Source organism: Cynocephalus volans, chromosome 11 (genome assembly GCF_027409185.1).
Source record: "Cynocephalus volans isolate mCynVol1 chromosome 11, mCynVol1.pri, whole genome shotgun sequence".
Classification (NCBI taxonomy): Eukaryota; Metazoa; Chordata; class Mammalia; order Dermoptera; family Cynocephalidae; genus Cynocephalus; species Cynocephalus volans.
The window spans coordinates 28,804,178-28,826,315 of NC_084470.1; the positions used below are offsets into that span (position 1 = coordinate 28,804,178).

A 22,138-nucleotide genomic window follows, 5' to 3' on the forward strand; every position below is an offset into this window, starting at 1 on the left:
CCCCCCAGTCTCTCCCTGTTTTCCCTCCCTTTCTACCCCCAGCACCTAGTCTCTGGTAACCACTCTTTTATTCTCTGCCTCTATAAAATCAAATATTTTTTCCCTTTGATTCCACATATGAGCGAGGTTAATAGAAGCTTTTATGAGTTTTAAAATGTCTAGCAGAGACAGCATAAAATTTTACCTGACCAGTAGAGCTAGGCAAAAGTGTCTAAATTAAATTAGAAAACATTTTTATTTATTTTACCATTTTAAAAATTAGCTTTAGGGCCGAGTCCCTGGCGCACTCGGTAGAGTGCGGAGCTGGGAGCGCGGTGATGCTCCCGCCGCGGGTTCGGATCCTATATAGGAATGACTGGTGCACTCACTGGCTGAGTGCCGGTCACGAAAACGACAAAAAAAAAAAAAAAAAAAAAAATTAGCTTTATCAGGGTCCTAGGCAGGAGCCAAGGGCAGCTGCCTCCTCCACCTGGAAGCAGGCAAGACAGTAACACCTGAGATACTAGGCAGGAGCTGACAGCAGCACTCCACCACCCAGAAGCAGGCAAGAGAGAATGCTGAAAACACCCCTTTCATGCAGGTGGCCTGCCACAACCACCATCACAGGCATGGCTGCCGAAAAAGTGGCTTGATGCCACAGTGGTAGCCACAGCCAGCATGCAGGTGGCCTGTCAGACACTTGACTGCATTGACACAAGGAGAGTCACTAGCAGAGACCAGAAAAAGAGAGGACATCTCTCTCCTCAAACCCTACTGCAGAGTGGTAGAAGAAGGAACTGCTCTACCAGTGACCAGACATCAATGTAAAGATACTAGAAATATGAAAAACCAAGAAAATATGATACCACCAAAAGAATACAGTAATTCTCAAATACCAGACCCTATAGAGCAGGAAACCCTTGAAATGACTGAAAAGGAATTCTGAGCAACAATCATAAGGAAGATCACTGAGAGATGAGAAGACAGAGAACATAATGAAACAAGAAAAAAATCCAGGATATGAAGGAGGAAATTTACAAAGAGATTAATACCTTAAAAAAGAATGTAGCAGAACTCATGGAACTTAAAGATTCACTCAGTGAAATAAAAAACACAGCTGATAGCTTAAGCAGCAGGCTAGAACAAGCAGAAGAATTTCTGATCTTGAATATAATCTTTTTGAAATAACCCAGGCAGACAAAAGAAAAAAGGAAAAAATAATTTAAAAAAATGAAGAAAATCTAAGAGAGCTAGCAGACAACCTTAAGCGCACAAACATCCAAATCATGGGTGTTCCAGAAGGGGAGGAGAAAGGAAAAGACATGGAAAACCTACTCAATGAAATAATAACAGAAAACTTCCCAAGTATAGGGAGAGATATAGACCTTCAGATCCAGGAGGCTCAAAGATCCTCAAGCAGATTAAACTCAAAAAGATCCTCTTCACAACACATTATAGTCAGACTGGCAAAGCTCAAAGGCAAAGACAGAATCTTAAAGGAAGCAAGAGAAAAGCGTCAAGTCACCTATAAGGGAGACCCTGTCAGATGAAGAGCAGACTTTTCAACAGAAATTCTACAGGCCAGAAGAAAATGGGACAATATATTCAAAATACTAAAAAGAAAAATCTTCCAGCAAAGAATACTACACTCAGCAAGGCTATCCTTTAGAAATGAGGGGAAAATAGTATATTTTCCAGACAAACAAAAACTGCAGGAGTTCTCCACCACATGAGCAGTCCTATGAGAAATCCTCAAGGAAGTGCTGCATCTGGAATCTGAAAAATGATAATCACTACCACAAATACACAAGAAAGAACAAAGCCTACTGACAGAACAAAAATGCAAATGAGCAAGAGAAAGAAACTGAAATTATCTTCACAAAAAGCCATAATAACAATGTAATGTTGCCCCTGCTTTGTTTCTGATTTTGATAATTTTGATCTTTTTTTCTTTGTCAGTCTAGAAAAAGGTTTGAAAATTTTGTTGAGCTTTTTACATAAACAAAACTTTTGGTTTTGTTGTTTTTCTCTATTGTTTTTTAATTCCCTATTTCATATATTTCTGTTGTAATCTTTGTTATTTCCTACTTATATTTTCTTTTGGTTTAGTTTTTTTTTTTTTTTTCCTATTTTCTTAAGGTAGGCAATTACATTACTGATTTGAGATTTTTTAAATTTCTAATATAGATGATTACAAGTATAAATTTTCCTCTAAGCACTGCATGAGCCCCAAATCCTATAAATGCAGCTTCGATTTTTATCTCAAAGTACTCTCTAATTTGCTTGTGATTTTTCTTCACACCCATTGTTTGTTTAGGAAAGTGGTTTTTAATTTGCACACATTTGTGAATTTTCTAAATTTCCTTCTCTTATTGTGGTCAGAGAACATGTTTTCTATTATTTTCTATGATCTTAGTCTTTTTAAATTCATTAAGACTTGTTTTGTGTTCAAAAATAAAAATAAAGTAATATAAAAATAATACTAAAATAATAGAGATTAACTTTATCAAAGATTATTAAAGTCAACTTTAAAAGCAGATAGGTTTATTTACTTAATTTATAATCATGCATTATTTATAAGCCAACTTGGTATCGTGTAGACAATATACAAACACAAATATAGACATATAAATGTAGACATTGCATACAGATGTATACATATCCACATGAAAACACAGACAGAAGCAAAGATCTTATAACTTTCATTAAGATTGTTTATTTGTTAGTTCTTAAAGAGCTTTTTTCCCTCTCCCATACTATTAATCTTTAATTACCTGTTCAATTGTCCTAAAGCAATTTTAGGTTACGTCACCCTAAATTTGTATTTCCAAAGGGAATAACTCCTGGGGGAAACAAGGTAGATTTGTATCTCAAGACACAAAGAAGTCATGTAAGTTCTCCCAACAAAGAGCTTAAGGCATATTGTCTATAAGGTCTGAATGCTTTCAGAGCTCATCTGGATGGACGAAATATCCATTTTTAAAAAAAATGGATTAGTTGCATTTTTTTAAAATTTGCCTTGAGAATTCTCTCTGGAAGTGGCTATAAACTCTAGTTGTGGCCTGACAGGTTTATCAGCCATTGTCAAGGAGTGCTCTGATAGTGGCAAAATTAGGTTTAAGTATGTCATTTTGATAAGACACAGAGGAGGACCGGTGTCCAGGCAACATAAAATCTTAGCAAATAGCAACAGGAATTTTACAAGGAAATACATAGAGAATTTAGAATTCTGTTGAATATAACCAGTTGAATGTCAGAAAGTCATATTTTTAAACAATTAGACAGGTGACTTTTTCAGCTTAGTTTCTGTTTCTTAACTGGACTGCAGAGATAAGAGTGAAGCCCATTATGAAGGGAAAGAAGAAAAAGGGTTTAGCTGGAAAAAAAAGAAAAGGTTTAGTTGGCTGAAAAAATAAATATTATAGCTTGAATTATTGGCTTTTAATTAAGCCAGATTTAATCATAGATCTCTAAAAACATTTCTTTTAAATCTATATATATATGTTTTTCTAGTCAGAACAAACAGTATATATTTTTGGTTTTTAAATTTTAAGGTAGCTACCAAGAGACTAATATAAAACCAAAGAGGTGTAAAGAAGCCCTCTCAGGATCCAGCACCACTCCCAAAAACAAGGCCCTGAGAGCTGGCAATGGACAGTACACTAGCTGCAAATGTTCCTATTTATTTAGCTCAGGAGAGAAATTAAACAACAGAAGTTTTTAACATATTATAAACCAAATTTTAAATTAAAAGTATATTTGAACAAATGCCTCAAAATCCAAAACAAATAAGAATTTTATATCCTTCCACCACCTAGACTCTTTTTATTGACAACTTGAAGAGGAAAGTTTAGAAGTTTCCTTAACTGTAAATGGGTGTAACACATGTTTTTGTTTGGCCATAATTTCTAGGTTCTCAGCTTGTTACCAAACTCATGTCTGTCTGCCCGCCACCAAACAAACAAATGACTCATAAGTCAAATGTTGGTAAAAAAGGAAGGCAGCTTTATTCAGGACCAGTAGTAACCTGAGGAGATGGTAGGCTAACCTATTTCATATTCTCAACTTAACTGAGGATTTTTTTGAGGTCAGAAGGGGGAAGTGGAAAGCAGGAGGGAGGGAGATGTGAGCTATGGGGGCTCTGTGTAAACAGCCAGGTGCAAAATCTCACAAAGGCTCCATATGGGTTCTGTTCATGTTCTTGGTGTTATCTTAGGGTCCTGCATGATTTTGATTTGCTTTGGGGTAGAATCAGCATACCTTTATTGATGTCTTTCTCAGTTTTTCAGGGTCTGGATGGTATACGCCTCATAGCAAGTCTGTAGCTCCAGGCTGACTGGAAAACAACTTTACATTTATGCCAATAATGTCATCCTGCCCCAAAACCAAGGTTTAAAATATGAAGTAAACATGGGAAGAGAGGAAACTCAGAGAAGTGCATGCTAAGAAAAAGAACTGTGTCTTTTAAAATTTTTCTAAAGCGTAGGTGGTTTTTAGGTCCCAACATGGCTTTAGTCTAGTTCACTCTAATATGCTTGCTTCTTAGCTGAACATTTGTACATAAAGTTCCTGTGTGTCCCTATAGATGAAAAATCAAAATTATTGGTAGGATAAACAGGAAATCAAAAGCTGTCTGTGGGGGTGGAAGGATCATATATGTGTACCGCAAAAGGTTAAGATTCATAATTTTAAAACTAATTTAAATTAATTTTTATAAGTATTTCATAAGTTAAAGGAATTTTTGTGGCAGGTGTAAAGAACTTTATTTCAAATGTAATCTTTGTTTAAAAGGCTGTTAATTTTTTTTCCATAGATACCTATCAGGCCACTGTTTAAGATGAGAGCTCTCTAAAAAGTGTGTGTGTGTGTATATATATATATATTTTTTAATTTATTTTTATTTTTTTTAACACAACCAATTTATTTTTATTTATTTTTTTAAAGATGACCGGTAAGGGGATCTTAACCCTTGACTTGGTGTTGTCAGCACCACACTCTCCCAAGTGAGCCACGGGCCAGCCCTACACAACCAATTAATTTTAAAGTATACATGTTTTGCCATTGTAATTTTGAGGTCACCTTGAATTATATGGGCCCATTTTTAAGTATTTGCAAAATAAAACACCATAAGAAACAGCTGTTATTTCAAAGCATGCTATGTAATTTTCCCTCATCCGAAAAACTGAAATACAACCGGCACCATCTGTCAACACTGTTACCCAATAGGCCCACCTAGTGGCAGAAATTGGAATGACAGAATTCCCCTTTTCCCCATCCTCCTATCCAAAAACAGAGACAGCTGCTAAACCATAACCTAGAATCTCCCACTGTGCAGGGAGAGTGGAAATTAGCAGTACCTTTACCTGAAACCCCCATGCATAAGACGGAAACCCTCATTCTCAAAGGGAAAATAGAGGGTTGGGGGAAAAAAAAACAGCTCAATAGATCCTCTTATCTCAACCAAAAGGAGGGAGATCTAGAATCCAGGAGAAACTCACCCCTTCTGCACCAGAGAAGCCCCTGGAATCAGAGGCCACAATGGACCCCCTTTATTTTGCCAGTACAGAAGCTTGAACTCAAGAGCAAACACTGAGCGGTCAAGGGAGTTGTTCTGGAGTCCCTGTTTATGGTCACCAAGATGTTGACTTAAAAAGAAACTGAGGCCAAATAAATACACATAGCAAGAAGTTGTTGAGCCAATATGACGATTGCAACCAGGGAGAAACATAGGTCAGGTCATCCTGAAAAATATGTTCCAAAGAAGGCCAACAGAGCTTAGCATTTTATAATCACAAGAAGGGGAAGAAATCAAAGAAGAGAGGTAGAAGGACAGCCCTCCTAACCACTTCATCAGTTTTTCAATTGGCTAAGATTTTTTTTTTTTTTTTGGTGGCTGGCCCATCTGGGGATAAAGCTGTGCTCTAACCAACTGAGCTAACCGGCCAGCTCTTCATAGTTTTTCTATTGGTTGTACATGACATATAGATTTGGAGATTGTTATTAGGTTACATCCTACATGCAGGGTTCTAGGATAAGGTTTACCATTACGTTATTTTATGGCTTTCTGGAGCCATTTAGGTGCTTTTAAGTGAAATGGTCTCATGATAAACATTTTTCAGGACAGGTAGACGTGGTTACTGACCTATCCCAGATCTCCCAAGGCACTATAGTTTAGTTGACCACCTGATCAGGGCAGATTCTTTTTTTGGTGGTGGGGGTGGGTGGGTGGGGAGTGTGCGACTGGCCAGTATAGGGATCCAAATCCTTGACGTTGGTGTTTTAACACCACATTCTAACCAACTGAGCTAACCAGCCAGCCCAAGGATAGATTTTTTGGTTATCAAAGATATGTACTCTTTACTTCTGTTTTATACATGAGGACACAGAGATTCCCAGCAAGAGATAAAAATAACTTGCACAGAGCCATTGGTCCCAGACCATGCTTCAGACTCTGAATCCTGTTCCCTATCCACTGTTCAGCCCTTAGGCACAACAGATAAGATGAGCCCTTAAACCTTGAGCACTGTTTTCTCTAGCCCTTATTACTAACCCACATTACTCTCCATTATTATCTTTGCAAAGTCAGGAAATATGGCTTTTCATAATTCTTAGATTTAGTCCCTACCTGTAACCAGCCCCTGCACCCGATAGCCTTTTAAAACATTTTTGAGTGAAAAGATGCTTGCAGTGTGTGATTTCTGAGGCTACCACCTCAAAGTCATTAGACCATTTGCTCAGTAACAGTAAACATAAAATCTCCAATCATACAAAGAATGGAACTTAAATTTTTTGTGAATTTGGAGTCTTCTTAAGCAAAAGACCCGTGGTAGGTGGACAATAAAAAGACAAGAGGAGAACAGGTCATGGGGAGTGAAATGAATGAGAAGCATTGGAAGTGAAGGGATTTCTAAACCCAGAGAATTTCAAACTAGTCCTAGGCCATTTCGAAAGGTCTTCCTCCTTCGTTTCAATCCCTCATCCCACTCCAAGCAGAGGAAGGTAAAATGTTGCTTCCCTGGATAGGGGGGCCCACCTAAAAGGGAGATTTCTTTGAAGTCTCAGTTCATTTAAAAAGTAAATGCAGCTTTTGCATTCTACTCCAGAATGTATCCATATTTTAATATAAAAATGACAATTTATTGAGGTATAATATTCAGTTAGATACACAGATCTTAAATGTCAGTTAGATGAGTTTTGACAGTTTTATATATCTATGTAACCACCACCCAAAATAAAAATGACATTTTAAACTGCTTCTCTGTCAAGTAAAATTGATATTCCAGAAAGATGTAAAACATTCTTTGTGTGCTTTGAATAGTCCTTGGCACAACTGCCTCCTGTCCCTGTTTAAGAAGCATGGACCCCACCCCATCCCCACCATGTGGTATTATTTATATCAGTATCTGTGTGACAGTCTCTGCCCCCATTGCATCAGAATCACTTGGAAAGCTTTTTCATTGCTTGGACCCTACCCTAGATCTTCCAAATTAGCGTTTTAGGACAAGTCAGGCATCTGTATTTTAAAGCTGCTACCTGATTTTGATTTGCAGCTCCAAGTTGAGAACCACTAACTCTGTCCTCATGCTGGAGGCCTAAATTAAATGTATGATTGCCTGTTACCACCGCAATACTGTTGATTAATTTGGATTTACAGGCTCAAGGCTGGTTTGACATTGATAACACAAGCTGTGTAGATGGTACTTAATCAGTTCACAGGACCTTGCATCTACTTCTGTGTCAAAAGAATCACTGACAGAACCACTCAGTATGAATTGTGTTAAGAACTGAACTCTGAATTGGAACAAATCCCCAGAATTTAGATGTAGTTTTACAAAGGATAAATTCTCGACAGGGTGGATTCTGCCATGTAACAGAGAAAAGCCAGTGGTGGTTGTTTAAGCTTGCTTTTACCTTTCCACCTTCCAGTTGGCTATGCAGCGTTCCACTGTTAACTTGGGTCTGATGATTCAGCAGAACTGATTTCAGTCCTTGCCCCAGGATTAATAAAGCTAAGGAACAATTCCTCTTCAATCCAGTTGTAAATACAGGATTCCAGGATTCCAGGATTCCTTCCTAATTTATCCAAGGCCCTTGGTGTGGACTTTGCAAGCATTAACCACATTCTTTATTATTTTCATTGGCAATAGGCATGGAATTTTATTTGTTAGATATTTTAATTGAAATTTTATTTGTTTTCGTGTATTTATTTATTTATTGGTGGGAGGAGGTCAAAGGAGGAATAAATCTAATTTTTTTTAAAAGAAAAGGCTAAAATATCAGTAATGTGCTCTCCAAAAAGCAGAGCCAGTCATCAAAGAGTCTGCATACCAATTACTCTTTGTGGGTTCTGGGTTTGAGATGAGAAAGCAATTTGGTGGCTTTCTTCCTTCTGTCCAAGCAACCAGGTAACTTAGTAAGAGTTGCAAATATAGTGCCTGGAGAAAGTATACTCTCTAAAGATTGCAGCTTCTACAGGCAGTAACTCCTAAAGCCCAAAACTGTGATAGTATATTTTGTTTGTTTGTTTTGTGATAGTACATTTTAATTTCAGTAGTCTTAACTAGGACACTAAGAATCCTTGTTAAGGTATAACACTAGCTGAATCTGTGAGAAATATTCTCACAGACATGTTTTATCAAAATATGAACTGTTTAGTTATCAAATGAAGAAATGAATTAGGGTTATTTGTGATACATTGTAGAATGGCTAAAAATGAAACTATCATAAAAACAAACAAAAAGCCAGAAACAAATAGAAAGGAAATCTACATAGAACACTAGTTTTAAAAGCAACACTGAAAACTGTACAGCAGGAAATGTGCTGTAGGTGATATGTCAATATAGAGCAGGAAATGAAATAATGAAATGATTCTTTGAATAAAACCGGTTAAATTGGTTTTGTTTGCTTCTCATTAAATTTACAGACAGCAAAGTACCAAAGCTCAGAGATAGGCTTAAAGCAACTTTATTATCAAGCTGTCAGGAATTAATATTAATAATAACTTGATAATAAATGCTCTCAGTGCCTTTTGCCAGTTGACAGGCACTGGGAGTTTTTCCCAGATACTCTGACCTAGAGGAAGGTTGGATTCCTGCCCTTAGCTTGGGCTGGCAAACCCTTTACTTTTGGTCTGCATTTTAATGCCAGGAAGATCTTTAACTGGAGCAAGGAGCACTATAGGAAGAAAACTGAAAGAAAGCTGTCTCCTTGTTTCAGCTTTGTGTTCTTCCATTATGGGCTTTTTTAAAAGCAAATTTGGGATAGTTTGACATCAGCTGTCATTACGTTACCGACAAGGATGTTTACTTGTGTAAAATGCACCAGGAAATGGTGACAACTATATGTTGTGCTGTGAGGACATGAGAGATTTATCTCAAATAGCTTAGAAATAATAATATAGTACGTTTTCCTCAATATGATAGAACTCCACACTTGGGGTTGGCCCACAGGGTAGAGGGGCAGCTATCACCCATGAAATAAGTATGGTACCAGTATTGAAATGTTTTCTGTTTTCATTTGTTACTTCTGTTCTACTGTTAACATTGATTACATCCCCTCGCTTTAGCTTTTTTAATTGTACCCTATCGCTTTGCTCTGCTCTTCACCTGTTCTCTGTGTCAGCAAAACAAAGCATCCTCTCCAGGGCGAAATCCCTGAGTGCTTCCCAGCACGTGGGGTTGAACTTGGGTGCAACCCTGTGAGTGACAGCATTATGATGAAGAGCGTAAGCTTTCACACTTCTTTTTGCACCGTAACCTTTGCGTTCCTCTTCAGAGATTAGCTGTGATTTATTGTTTTATTCACTTTCTAAAGTACATTTAACATTTATGACATCTTTCAGACACATGAATAGGAACAGAGATTAATTCACACCCATGTACCAGCCCCCAGCTTTAGAAATACAACATTACAAATTCAGTGAAGCCTCCTGTGTGTCCCTTCCCTGTTACCTGTCCTTCCCCATCCCACAGAGGTACCCACTAACTTGAAATTGGTGTTTATAATACTCACGTTATCCGTTCTTTAGATGGTGGACATTGTCATCATTTTCAGCTGTTCAGTGTATAAAAAGTGTGCTCTAAACATTGTTGCAGGTCTCCTCCTTGTACACATGTGTGTAAGTTTGGGAGGGGGGTGTTGTTCATCACTTTTGCTAGAGGTTGCCAAATTGATCTCCAAAGTCATTGTACTAATTTATACTCCCAACATCGGTGTATGAGATCTCCCCTTTCTCCACATCCTCATTGTGGAGCTTTACAAATTTGTGACAATCTGATCACTGTGTAATGGCTTCTCACTTCCATTTCCCTAACTACTAATGAGGCTAAGTTATGTTTGCATATCCATATTGGCCATGTGGGTTTCTTTTTCCGTGAATTTACCTGTTTACATCTGTTACCCATTTCTTTATTGGATTATCTTTTTCTTATTGATTTGTAGATGTTCTTTATGTATTCTGAATGCTAATCCTTTGTCTCTTAACTTTGTTTATACTTACTTTTGAGGGATAAAGTGTTTTTTTAATAGTCACATTTGACAATTCTTTTCCTTTATGTTTTATACTTTTGTGTCTTCCTTAAGAAAACTTTCTGTAACCTGAGGTTATGAAGATTTTTTTCCTGTACAAAAAGTTTAGGGGCTGGCCAGTTATCTCAGATGCTTAGAGCACGGCGTTGATAACACCAAGGTCAAGGGTTCAGATCACCATACTGGCCAACTACCAAAAAAAAAAGTTTAAAGTTTTATTTTTCATATTTACGTCTCTACCTGGAATTAATTTTCATATATGATGGGAGGTAGGAATCCAGCTATATATATATTATAAAATATATAAATATAAATATATAAATATATATAGTGTATATATATATAAATTAGATTTTCTGTGTAATTAACCATCCTGAAATTTAGTGGCTTAAAGCCACCACCATTTATTTAACTTATACACCTGTGAGGCTGGGCTCAACTGCATTCACTCATGGCTCTGTGGTCAGTTGCCAGTTGACAGGCACTTGGAGTTATTCCCAGGTACTCTGTGACCTAGAAAAGGGTTGGATTCCTGCCCTTGGCTTGGGCTGGCAAGCCCTTGACTTTTGGTCTGCATTTTCATGCCAGGGAGACCTAGAACTGCAACAGAGAGCACTATGGGAGACCTAGAACTGCAGCAGCCAGGTCGCTCTGCCACTGGAGGTTGAAATGTTGTCCACTGGGGTGGCAGGCTTATTGCCACTGAGCCGCATATCCCTCATCAGTCAGCAGGCTACCAGGGCTTCTTCACATGATGGCAGCAGGTCAGAAAAGGGCACATGCCCCCTTGTGCAAGCCTTTGTGTGTCATGTTTGCTAACATCCCATTAGCCAAAGCAGGTTACATGGCTGGGCTCAGACTCTGAGTTAAAGGCATGAAAGTTACATGATAATGAAACACGGGTACAGCAAGGAGAATAATTGCCAGCCATTTTTGTAGCCAATTTACTATAACATCCATTCGTCCGAGAACCATTTATAGAATAGTTCATTCTTATCACAGTGATACACAATGTGACATCTGTCATATATCAAGTTCCCCCCATATCTGTGGTCTGTTTCTGGGCTTTCTGTTCTTTTCCTACCCCAACACCAATCCCACACTATCAATTTCTGTATTTTTAAAATAAGTTGATGTTGGTAGGACAAGTAGTCCATCTACTTTGTTCTTTTGAAGCCATCTTGTTTGTATTAGTTTTAAGGAAATAGAAGGGATGGAAGATTTATTTATTTTTATATATTATTTATTTATTTATTTATTTGGTGGTGGCTGGCCAGTACAGGGAAGGAACCTATAGATTAAAAGAGACTTAGAAGATATATATATATTTTTTTTTAAATTTTTTTTTAAGATAACTGGTAAGGGGATCTTAACCCTTGACTTGGTGTTGTCAGCACCACGCTCTCCCAAGTGAGCCAACCAGCCATCCCTATACAGGATCCGAACCCGTGGCCTTGGTGTTATCAGCACCACACTCCCACAAGTGAGCCACGGGTCGGCCCTAAAAGATATATTAATTTTTTAATGGGCACAACCAAATTGTAATGTCTATGGATGGACATTGGGTGATAAAGCTATTTTAAAAAACAGAGGGCTGGCCAGTTAGCTCAGTTGGCTAGAGCATGGTATTATAACACCAAGGTGAAGGGTTCAGATCCCTGTACCAGCTAGCTGCCAAAAAAAAAAACCCCAAAAAACTGATAACTATAAAAGTCAGGGTTATGGTTACTTGCTCACTTTTAGGTAGTGTTATCAGGTTTAGAAAACAAAAAGCAAGATACCCAAGACTCCCAGTGAAATTTGAATTTCAGATGAACAGTGAATAACTTTTTAGTAGAAATAAGTTTCAACATACTTATTTATCCGAAGTTCAAATTTAACTGGGCTTCCTGTATTTTATTTAGCAAAATCCTGATTTTATTCAAGATGGTAATGTTGCTTACATTGTCTGGCCTTCCTTGTAGCTAGGAGTGGTCATCTGTCCCACGTGGGCCAAAGCAATTTAAATGGACGTCACTGAGTAGGGCTTTTTGGAAAGCTGATGAAGCTGGCAGATACCTTCCTGCTCTTCTGTACAGCCTGGTAACTGGTGTTGTAGCAGTCATCTTGCAACCACAAGGTGACCCTGAAGATGGAAGCTGCGTGCTAAGGACAGTGAAGCACGAAAAGAGAAGGATCCTGGGTCCTGCATTACATCATGGAGCTCCTGCCTTTGTCAGCTTTTTAAATCAGAACTTTGTCACTTCAAGACAATATCTTTCTTTTTTTACTATATTCTGGGACACATTAAGTAGTGTTGGGATTGTTTACTCCTTTATATTAGAAAGAATTCCTCTAATATTAGAAAGAATTCCTCTAAAAACTATCTGGGCCTGTTTTGAGGGTGGAGGATGGGAGGAAATAGTTGTTTGATAATTTTATTTCTTCTGTGATTATTGGTTTGGTTCAGTTTTCTCTGTTATCTGAAGTTTTGATAAAATCCGTTTTTCTAGGAAGTTATTCATTTTATCTAAATTTTCAAGTTTATCAATATAGAATTGAATGAGGTTATTTATTACTCTTTTAATTTCTTCTGCATTTGTAGATATTTCCTTTTTATTATAGCTTATTTTGTATATTTGCTTCTCTTTTTTTTAAATTAGGTTAGCCAATGATTTATCTATGTCTTTTTTTTTTTAGCAACAACTTCTTTGACTTATTTATTCTAGTATTTTTCTGTTTTCTAATTTAATTTCCACTTTTTTTCCTTCCTCTGCTTTCTTGAGCACTATGCTACTCTTTATCTCCCTCTGGCCACCTTTTATTTGTTGTATAATTTCTACATTGCCAGACTTCATAACATTTGCATTTCGTTCTGCAAACATAATCCTTGTATTTATTTTATTAGTTATTTTTAAAATTTACTTTATTAATATTTTAAATCGACACAATAATTGTACATATTTATGGGGTACAGTGTGATATTCCAATACATGTATACAATGTGTAATGATCACGTCAGGGTAATTAGCGTATTCATCACCTCAAACATTTATCATTTCTTTGTGTTAGGAACATTCAAAATTCCCTCTTCTAGCTATTTGAAATTAAATAATAAATTATTGTTAACTATAGTCACTCTACAGTGCTATAGAACACTAGAACTTAGGCTTCCTATCTAGCTGTTTGTATCCATTAACCAGCCTCTCCCTATCCTCCGCCCCCCACCCTTCCCAGCCTCTAGTAACCACTGTTCTACTCTCTGCTTCTCTGAGATCAACTTTTTAAGCTTCCACATATGAGTGAGAACTCACAATATTTATCTTACTGTTCCTGGCTTGTTTCACTTAACGTAGTGTCCTCCAGGCTCTCCGTGTTGCATAAATGACAGGATTTTATTCTTTTTATGGATGAGTAGTATTCCATTCTGTGTATATACCACTTTTTTTTTTTTTAATCCATTCATTTGTGGACTAACACTTAGGTTTTTTTTTTGGGGGGGGGTGGCTGGCCAGTACAGAGATCTGAACCCTTGACCTTGGTGTTATAACACCACCTTAAGTTGATTCCATATCTTGGCTATTGTGAATAGTACTGAAATAAACATGGGAGTGTAGATATGTTTTCAACATACTGATTTCCTTTCCTTTGGATATATACCCAGCAGAGGGATTGCTGGATTATATAGTAATTCTATTTATAGTTTTCTGAGAAACTCTACACTTTTCCATAATGGCTGAACTAATTTGTATTCCCACCAATAGTGTACGAGAGCTTCCCTTTCTCCCTATCCTTGCCAGCATTTATTTTTTGTCTTTTTTGATTATAGCCTTTCTAACTGGGGTGAGATGATATCTCATTGTGGTTTTGATTTGCATTTCCCAGATGATTAATGTTGTTGAATATTTTTTCATATACTTGTTGGCCATTTGCATATCTTCTTTTGAGAAATGTCTGTTCAGATCATTTGCCCTTTTTTTAATTGAAATTATTTGTTTTGGGTCGAGCCCGTGGCGTACTCGGGAGAGTGCGGCACTGGGAGCGCAGCGACGCTCCCGCCGCGGGTTCAGATCCTATATGGGAATGGCCGGTGCACTCACTGGCTGAGTGCCAGTCACAAAAAAGACAAAAAAAAAAAAAAAAAAAATTTGTTTTTCTGCTGTTGAGTTGTTTTAGTTCCTTGTATATTCTAAATATTAATCCCTTGTCAGATGAATAGTTTGAAGATATTTTCTCCCTTTCTGCAGGTTGTGTCTTCATTCTGTTGATTGTTTCCTTTGCTATGTAGAAGTTTTTTAGTTTGATGTAATCCACCTTCTGTTTTTGCTTTTGTTGCCTATGCCTTTGAGGTATTATCCATAAAGCCTTTGCCTATACCAATGTTCTGAAGCATTTCCACTATGTTTTTTTCTAGTAGGTTTCATAGTTTGGGGTCCTAAATTTAGGTCTTTAATCCATTTTGAGTTGATTTTTGTATATGGTGAGGGAGAAGGGTCTAGTTTTATTCTTCTTCATATGGATATCCAGTTTTCCCAGCACCATTTACTGAACAGATTGTACTTTCTGCAGTGTATGTTCTATTGCCTTTATAAAAAATTAGTTGGCCATAAATACATGGATTTACTTCTGGGTTCTCCATTCTGTTCCACTGGTCTGGGTGTTTTTGTGCCGGTACTATGCTGTTTTAATTACTATAGCTTTGTAGTGTAATTTGAAGTCAGATATTGTGATGCCTCCAGCTTTGTTCTTTTTACTCTGGATTTCTTTGGCTATTCAGGGTCTTTTGTGGTTTCATATGAATTTTAGGATTGTTTTTTCTATTTCTGGAGGAATGGCATTGGAATTTTCATAGGGATTGCATTGAATCTGTAGATCCCTTTGGGTAGTATATTAGTCAGTTTTCTGTCACTTATAAGAGAATACCTGAAACTGGATAATTTATAATGAAACAACATTTATTTCTTATAGTTTTGGAGGCCAAAGGTTGAGGGGTGCATCTGGTAAAGGCCTTCTTCCTGGTGGGGACTCTCTGCAGAGTCCCAAGGCAGCACAAGGTATCACATGGCAAGAGTGGTAAGAGTACATTCATGTGCTCTCTTCCTCTCCTTGTAAAGCCACAGGTCTACTCCCTTGATAACCCATTAATCTGTTAACCCCTTAATCCATGAATGGATTAATTTGTTCATGAGGACATAGCTCTCATGGTCCAGTCAACTTTTAGAGGCCCCACATTTTAATTACCATATAGGGAATTAAGCTTGAACATGAACTTCGGAGAGGACAAACATTCAAACCATATCAGGTAGCATGGTCATTTTAACAATATTGGTTCTTCCAATTCATGAACATGTGATGTCTATTTTTTGTGTCCTCTTCAATTATTTTCATCAGTGTTTTATAGTTTTCCTTGTAGAGATCATTCACCTTCTTGGTTAAATTTATTCCTAGGTACTTAAGTTTTTTTAGCTATTGTAAATGGGATTGCTTTCTTGATTTCTTTTTCAGCTAGTTTGTTGTTAAAGTATAGAAAATGCTACTGATTTTTGTATGTTGATTTTGTACTGAAACTTTACTGAATTTTTTTTTATTTCTCAGAGTTTTTTTGGTGGAATCTATAGGCTTTTTTGTATATAAGATTATGTCATTTGCAAACAGGGAAAATTTGACTTCTTCCTTTCCAGTAGGGATGCCCTTTATTTTTTTCACTTGCCTAATTGCTTGGGCCAGGACTTGTATTACTATGTTGAGTAAGTCATGAGAGTGGGCTTCCTTGTCCTGTTCCAGTTCTTAGCTGAAAGCTTTTCCCTGTTCAGTATGATGTTAGCTGCGGGTTTGTCATATATGGCTTTTATTGAGTTCTCATATTTATTTCATATCCAAACCTCTTGCCATAGCTTTTCCATTCACCTCTTGGTTACCAGAAGTTTATCCTCTATGCATTTTTTTTTTTTAAGAAAGACTGATGAGAATAATATTCCTTACTTTCTTGTATTTTCAAACCTATTATTTGTTATTTTTATACTTCAACCACAGCTTGGCATAGTATAAAATTTCTGGTTCATATTTTCTTTTCTTTTTTTTTTTTTTTTTTTTTGTCGTTTTTTCGTGACCGGCACTCAGCCAGTGAGTGCACCGGTCAGTCCTATATAGGATCCGAACCCGCGGCGGGAGCGTCGCCGCGCTCCCAGCGCAGCACTCTACCGAGTGCGCCATGGGCACGGCCCCATATTTTCTTTTCTAAAAGGACTTTATAGCCTTTTAGTAATACTGATGTGACCTGGTCCAGGAGCACCAGCATCCCATGGGAATTTGTTAGAAAATGCAGATTCTCAGGCCCTACGCCAGACCTAGTAAATCAAAACTCCTGAGCATGGAGTGCAGGGATCTACGTGTTCAAGCCCTCCAGGTGACTCTGATGGCTTGTGTACATTTGAGAACCCCTTCTCTGGTCTGATCACGCAGAATCTCCCCCAGAAAGTGCTGTCTTGGAATTTCTATTTATTTCTCCCACAGCTACATCGAAGACTCCACAGTGGTCTTTGAAGGTCTGACCAGTAAATTGTCCCAGTTCTTCAACATGTGTTGGGTGGACTGGACCAGAAGCCAGGAGACCTGGTTTCCAGTCTCATTCTAATCACTAACTAGTCCTGGAGTTTTTTCCTCACCATGAAAATGTAATTTTACCATCTGCTTTCACTGCTTTATGTGGCAGAAAGATAAAAAGAAATAATGGATGTTAGAATGGTTTACTTTGCATGTAAAATACATTGTGGCATTGATGCAAAATGTCCCTGTAGTTCCCTTAACTCATCATGTTTCCTCACACAGAATGCTGTGTCACAGTACGGGTGGGCAGCATCACTTTTTACTTCCAGTCACATCCTCTGGAGTGTACAGCTGTGAGACATTGCAGCAAATTTAGAACTTGTGAATATAAGAGATGCAACCGTTGTGGGAGTGTGGTGAATGAAAAACAGCTTTCATGAAACCCAAATCTTGGAAAAATCAAGTAAAATGCTTTCTGATTTTTTCACTGTAAAAGAGATAGATGAAGTATTAGATATGAAAAGGAGGAGAGGGAAAAAGATAACCATTTACTGCTTGAGAATTGCTCTACTATTGTGATACTTAAGATCAAATACCCACTTAGGTTAATGATATTCAATTTGGGGGCTGGCTGGTTAGCTTCATTGGTTAGAGCGCTGTGTTATAACATCAAGGGCAAGGGTTTGGATCCCCTTACTGGACTGCTGCCAAAAAAAAAAAAAAAAAAAAGAGCTCAGTTTGTCCACAGGGTGGCAGTAGCAAACCTGTAGAATCAGTCTCAGCTGGGGTTCTTTATGTCCCTATAGTCAAAGTCAAATAGACTGACTTTTATCCAAATACCACATGCAAAAAAGCCTTTCTACATTAAACACCTGGGGGGCTGGCGGGCTAGCTCATTTGGTTAGAGCACAGCTTTATAACACCAAGGTCATGGGTTCAGATCCTCATACCAGCCAGCTGCTCCCCCCACCCCCGCCCCCAAAAGAGAACGCATTAAACACTTGGGCAATTCAGAAAGAAATTTTGACTTAAATTGTGATGCTAATTTCCCATTTGAGAAAAAGAAAGATGAAAATTAGATGATATTTAGGTTAAAGAGTCAAGTTCCTTTGATTGCTCATTTAGTTTTCTAGGATAAATTTTGCTCATTTAGTTTTCTAGAATAAATTATTGTAATCAATGAAGCAGATATTGGCCCTAATCAAATGTTACACTTTGTATATCATTCTCTATGTTGAAGATAATAACTGGAATCACAATTTAGCAGTTCAACTCAGAGGATTTACTCGCTAAAGTTCAGCCATGAATTTTGACATCATAATCAGCTGCCACTCACAGTTATTCACACTTGACCTTTACAACTGCGATGTCAGAAGTCTTGGTGGTGGGTGGTTTGGAACAACGTGGTCCTAGCTAAAACCATTGAGGAGTTTCTTGATCCAGTGGCCAGTCACGGACAAGCTCATGACTAGCAGACTCAGATGGGAGAACCAGAAAACAAGAGGCAGTTCTAAGACTTCCTGGGAAATAAGGTCTCTTTAATGGTTTCTTTAAATTCAGATTATGTAAAGTAGGTGGAGATAGACATTCTTTCCTCCTTATGTAAAAGAATTTAGGTGAGGAATCCCAAATTCGTGAGAATAGTTTTAAAATTATTTGGACCTTGACAATGTTTTTCTTGGCATTCTGTCAGCTATATATAGAAAGCATACTACGCTGATTCCTAGTGACTTAGCGGGTCCCTCAGGCTTTGCTCCACAGGATGTGACATTTCTTCAGCCGACTCTTCCTGACTCCTTTCCAATCATGGCACTGTTATTTTCCCTGACAAGAGTGACAAGATCTTTTATTAAAAAGATCAATAGGTCTATATATAAATTTTTAAAATGTATATCCCTGCCTCTGAAATTATCTTATTAAGAATGCCTTAATAATAATCCTTCCATTTTATTGCCAAAGACCCTATTGTAATAGCGTGGCTAGGGAGGAAGTACAGCTAATTATCACGATGAATCATTTAGCAAGGTGGGAAAAAAGTCCTTTGTGTGTAAAAATATCTAGTGATTGACATGTTACCAAATTTCTACAAAACAGATTTCCATGTAATTTAGACGTTGATTTCTTTTCCTCCTTGATCAGGACTGGTATTGGGGGAACACTTTTCCTTATGACATGAGAAGCCCCTGCGGGGCCATTCAGAGATCAGGACGCTTGCTTACAGATGCCACTGCAGCAGTTCCCTCACCCCACCCCCAGTCAGTGATTTCCCGTCTCCTGCTTCCTTCCTAGGACTTTGGCTTTTACTGATTTTGCACGAAATCACTGGGAGATTTTGAGAGCAGTGCCATGGTTGACTCAGGCTTTCTTGGATCTCATGGGCTGCTCTGATAAGACCAGAATGGAAGAGGACAGGGTGAATGTGGGAGACGTTAGGAGGCCAGTGGGCGGCTCTCTGCAGTTTTTCCCTCTGTGATCCCATTTCCTGCCACTTTCCCTTTTTCCCTGGCTCCAGCCTCGTGGCTCTCCTTGCTGTCTCCTGAGCCCACGAGGCAGGCTCGCACTTCAGGCCCTCATCTGGAAGGCTCTTCCCCAGAAACCACGTGCTTCCTCATTGAGGCCTTCCCTGACCACACTTTGTCACCCACACAGCCCCGGGCCCTCCCACCCCCTTCACTGCCTATTTCTCCTTTGTGCCTGTCACCATCTGACATACTAGGTATTTGATTATGGTCAGTCTCTCCACTCATCCAGAGTGTGAGCTCCGCAAGGGAGGGCCATCCCTACACCAGCACCCTGGTCTGGCTCACAGTCAGGTGTGGCATGGGCGTCTGAAACAAATGCCCTCCTGGCCCTGCTGTGGTGGGTTCAGGGCACCCACAGGGCACACACATTGGCACCACAGTTATGTATTCATGCCAGCCCTCCCTACAGTTGGGTCTCCAATGTCTGATGCCCCTCACAGGCCTCTAGTTACCATTTTCTTTATGGCCCAGGTCCTGGCCAGCACTGAAGATGGCTTGGTAGCTGAATTTGCCAGAACCCCATGACTTCCAGAGCTTCTCACTCATGGAGCCCCTGACCCCAGTCTACCTGTGCATACTGTCGTGAGCCAGCTCCTGGTAACCACTGGCAAGTGTCTAGGGATGCCTCAGCTCCTCTAGTCCTGCCACCTTAACCAAGCACCCTGCCCTCCTGCCTGCTAAGCCCTTCGAAGTCTTTGTCTGGGACTCTGTTTTTTTCCTGAGACGGTGTGTCTCATGCCAAATAAAGAGGCAACCAGCACTTGCAAATTTGGTTAAAATGTCTCCTATTTCACCACTCTTTGGGAAGGGCAAACGGTTGTATCTATTTTTATTGTAATTACTTAGTCCCTCCTGCCTCATTAAGCTTTCCTTCTTTCAAGCATGAATACCTGGTTGAATCTGCATAACCTTTTATTATTGATCTACCTTTGTTCACGCACAAATGATTGCCACTTACAGCTCTCCTACCAGGCTCCCTTTGTAAATAATATAAATTTTATTTTCTCAAAATAGAAAGAAATGTGACATCTTGCAGGTTCCGTAGTATCCTTGTTTTGCTGGATTGCAAGTACCTTTGACTTAAATAAATGTTGTGTCTTCAAATTGGGGGTGCACAGCCCTCAGTTGAGAGAGGGGGATACTGTGAATGCCACTCTTGGCCCTGGGAACTCCTGACATGCCTCTACCCAGGACCAGTTCATACATCCCTCCCCCACGTGGCCTCAGTTTCCACACCTCTTAGGCCATTGCCTTATACGTTATAAATACTGCTTCTGTGACTTTGAAGATGAAAGTTCTCTCCCAAAACTATTCCCCATTGTCATCATTATGAAACCAGAGATGGAATGGAAAATAGATTTTTGAGACATATTTAAAATTTAAATATTACTTGTCTTTAGAGGCAAAATTCAGATAAGAAAGCTTATCAATTATACTTTTGTTTCTACTCAAAAACTCATGACCGTTCACTGAAAGGCTTCTTGTTCTTAAAACATTGTTTACAGCGTCCCAGATGAATGGGAACAAATCCCGAGGCTTGGTGTTTGGATGATACTTTATTCCCTGGGGAAAGAGGTAACAGTTTGAAATGGGGCAGGGTTATGGTGGGAGAATGCTTCCCATTCTGAGAAATATTTAATTTTGCAAGGGGTTCTGAATGAGCATCCCTAGTCCTTATTCTGTTGCTGAAAATAATTACGGTTTGTTTCTGAAACTTTTGACAAAAAAAGTAAAAAGAACTTTTCAGCCTGGAAAGTTTTGTTTTGAAAGGCAAACACAGGAATTATGAGTTGAGACTTGGACAGAGTGTCATTTTCTTTTTAAAGGATATGGTTCGTCAATATGTCTTTGTTATCTTGAGATTTAATCTAGATTTCTGGGCAGTTGGTCAGCCCAGCACATCTCCACAGGGCAGGTGGCCTGACTTTGGCACACCGCCTGGTAAATCTCTGTGCCAGGGGAGGGGGCTTCATCTGAGAGGCCGGGCCGACTTTCAAGACAGAATTGTACCATTCACTCTAAAACACTCAGACACATACAGAAGTGTCATTTACTTCTAGTCTCTTATGGTAGGAGCTCTAAAGCTGTTTACTTTCTAGAAAATTCTAGCTTATTTTCTAGAAAATTGCATTTTATCACTGAAAAAAGAATTTTATTTTTATCTTTTTTTTAAAAAGACAACCAATAAGGGGATCTTAACCCTTGGCTTGGTGTTGTCAGCACCACACTCAGCCAGTGAGCAACCGGCCTTCCCTATATAGGATCCGAACCTGTGGCCTTGGTGTTATCAGCACCACACTCTCCCGAGTGAGCCACGGGCCAGCCCTAGAATTTTATTTTTAAATGCATATGCTTTCGAGCAGGAGTTTTGGAGTCACAAATGTGGAGAAAGCGATGGCTTGCAATGGCAACTCTCAAGTTCAATGAGGGGAAAAAGCTGTGCTTTGATCGGGAGACAACTTCTTGCCAGTCCATAACCGAGAGTAGATTCTGGCATTTAAGTAGAAGTTAGCAGTTTCTTGGCACTAAATAAAGAATGTTGTGCCGGACAAAGGGAGAGTTATTCATTACGTTCACTACTAACC

The 22,138-nt window shown here is 38.6% G+C and overlaps 1 protein-coding gene across 2 annotated transcripts in view; it reads left to right on the forward strand.

Moving 5' to 3' along the window:
- The window catches only part of BTD (biotinidase), a 36,076-nt gene that overhangs the window by 5,825 nt on the left and 8,113 nt on the right, over window positions 1-22,138 (forward strand). Inside the window, exon 2 of one of the 2 annotated variants that reach the window (XM_063114511.1) lies at window positions 21,059-21,128. The exons of the other annotated variant lie outside the window; for it this stretch is intronic. The gene's annotated coding sequence lies outside the window, so the exon portion shown is untranslated. The remainder of the gene's footprint in view (window positions 1-21,058; window positions 21,129-22,138) is intronic. 2 annotated transcript variants of the gene reach the window in all.